This window comes from Mustela nigripes, unplaced genomic scaffold, assembly GCF_022355385.1.
Source record: "Mustela nigripes isolate SB6536 unplaced genomic scaffold, MUSNIG.SB6536 HiC_scaffold_4674, whole genome shotgun sequence".
Lineage (NCBI taxonomy): Eukaryota > Metazoa > Chordata > Mammalia > Carnivora > Mustelidae > Mustela > Mustela nigripes.
Genome location: NW_026744080.1, coordinates 1 through 2,660, shown reverse-complemented (window position 1 = coordinate 2,660; position 2,660 = coordinate 1). Strand labels below are relative to the sequence as shown.

The 2,660-nt window shown below is 37.1% G+C and overlaps 1 non-coding gene across 1 annotated transcript; it reads right to left on the bottom strand.

Annotated features, from left to right (window-relative positions):
• Window positions 1-1,345: 1,345 nt before the first annotated feature.
• LOC132009098 (U6 spliceosomal RNA) lies at window positions 1,346-1,451 on the bottom strand. Its single transcript, XR_009401792.1, has one exon. It is a non-coding gene; the product is annotated as a U6 spliceosomal RNA (small nuclear RNA).
• Between the last annotated feature and the right edge of the window lie 1,209 nt (window positions 1,452-2,660).

Genomic DNA, 2,660 nt, shown 5'->3' with positions numbered 1-2,660 from the left:
ACATACCAGATAAAGGGCCAGTGTCCAAAATCTCTAAAGAGCTTATCAAACTCAACACCCTAAGAACAAATAATCCAATGAAGAAATGGGCAGAGGACATGAAGAGACATTTCTGCAAAGAATACATCCAAATGGCCAACAGACACATGAAAAAATGCTCCACATCACTCGGCATCAGGGAAATACAAAGCAAAACCAGAATGAGATACCACCTCACACCTTTCAGAATGGCTAAAATGAACAAGTCAGTCAATGACAGATGCTGGCGAGGATGTGGAGAAAGGGCAACACTCCTACACTGTACGTGGGAATGCAAGCTGGTGCAACCACTCTGGAAAACAGCGTGGAGGTGCCTCAAAAAGCTGAAAATAGAACTACCCTATGACCCAGTGCTTGTAGTACTGGGTACATACCCGACAGATACAAACGTGGCATTCTGAAGGGGCACATGCACCCAAATGTTTATAGCAGCAATGTCCACAATAGTTAAACTATGGAAAAAACCTAAATGTCCTTGAATAGATGAATCAATAAATAAGATGTTGTATATATGTACAATGGAATACTATGCAGCCATCAAAAGAAACGAAATCCTGCCATTTGTGATGACGTGGATGGAACTAGAGGGTATTATGCTTGGCGAACTAAATCAATCTGAGAAAGACTACTATCATATGATCTCCCTGATATGATGAAGTGGAGATGCAACATAGGCGGTTTCGGGCGTACGAAAAGAAAAATAAAAGAAGATGGGATTGGGAGGGAGACAAACCATAAAAGACTGAGTCTCACAAAACAGACTGAGGGTTGCTGGGGGGAGGTGTGTTGGGAGAGGATGGTGGGGGTATGGACATTAGGGAGGGCAGATGCTATGATGGGTGATGGTGAGTGCTGTGAAATGTGTAAGCCTGGTGATTCACAGACCTGTACCCCTAGGGATAACGACACATTATATGTTTATAAAAAGTTTAAAAGAATAATTTAAAAAATCCATTAAAGAAAAAACACATATTGCAAACCCAAAGCTAATCTCATATTCAATCAAAAACGTTTGAAAGTTTTCCCCTTAAAAATCAGAAAAAAGACAAGTGTGTCCACTTTCACTACTCTCATTTGACATATTACTGGATGTCCTAGCCAGAGAAACAAGGAACACAAAGAAATAAGAGACTCCAAAAAAGAAAAAAAAAAGGAAGAAGTAAAATTTTCTTTTTTTGGATAACATGAAGTTACATGTTAAAAAATCCTAAAAACTTCACAAAATTTTGAATAAACAAATTTAGTAAAGCTGCCAAATACAAGATCAATATATAAAAGACAAGAATTTTGTTTTGTTTCATTTTTTTTTAATATGGAATGCTTCCCAGTTTTTCATGTCATCCTTGTTCAGTGATCACGCTAATCTTCTCTGCATCATTCCAATTTTAGTTATGTGCTGCCAATGTAAGCACAAGATAGGAGGATTTTAACACTCTAATCATGAACTATCTGAAAAAATAATGAAAACAATATAATTCACAGTAGCATCAGAAATAATAAAATACTTCAGAATAGATTTAACTAAGAAGATGAAAGATCTGTACTCCATAAACTATGACATTGATAAAGAAATTGAAGAAGACACAAATGGAAAGATAGCTCATATTTATGAATGGTAAGAATTAACATTGTTAAAATGTCCATACTACCGAAAACCATCTGTAAATCCATTTCTTATCAAAAATCCAATGGTAGGGGCTCCTGGGTGGCTCAGTGGTTAAGCTGCTGCCTTCGGCTCAGGTCATGATCCCAGAGTCCTGGGATCGAGCCCCGCATCAGGCTCTCTGCTGAGCAGGAAGCCTGCTTCCTCTTCTCTCTCTGCCTGCCTCTCTGCCTGCTTGTCATCTCTCTCTGTCAAATAAATAAATTAAAAATCTTTAAAAAATCAAATATTATTTTTTTACAGAAGTAAGTAAAGAATCCTTTTATGAGACCATAAAAGACAACAAATAATCAAAGCAGTTCTGAGAAAGAATGAAGAAGAGTAATTACACTTCTTGATTTGAAACTATACTACATAGCCAAAAAAAAAAGAGAGAGAGAGAATGAAAACACAATCCACAGAATGGAAGAAAATACTTACAAATCTTATATCTGAAAAGAGGTTAATAACCAACAGATACAAATAGGAAAAAATATATAATTTAAAAAATAGCAAAAGATCTCAATAGACTTTTCTTTTTCAAAAAAGTTATATAAATGACCAACAGGAGCATTAAAAAGTGCTCAACGTAAAAAACTCAGGGCAGGGGCTCCTGGGTGGCTCAGTGGGTTAAGCCGCTGCCTTCGGCTCAGGTCATGATCCCAGGGTCCTGGGATCGAGCCCTGCATCGGGCTCTCTGCTCAGCAGGGAGCCTGCTTCCTCCTCTCTCTCTGCCTGCCTCTCTGCCTGCTTGTGATCTCTGTCAAATAAATAAATAAAATCTTAAAAAAAAACTCAGGGCAAAGTCATTATGTTGTTGTTGTTGTTGTTTACCTCTGAAAAACACAGCAAGATATTACTACCTATTAGAATATATACTATCAAAAAATTGAAACTAACAAATTTTGGTAAATATTGGGGAAAATGGGGAACTTATGCACTGTGATAGGGATATAAATTTGTATGGAAAACAGTATGG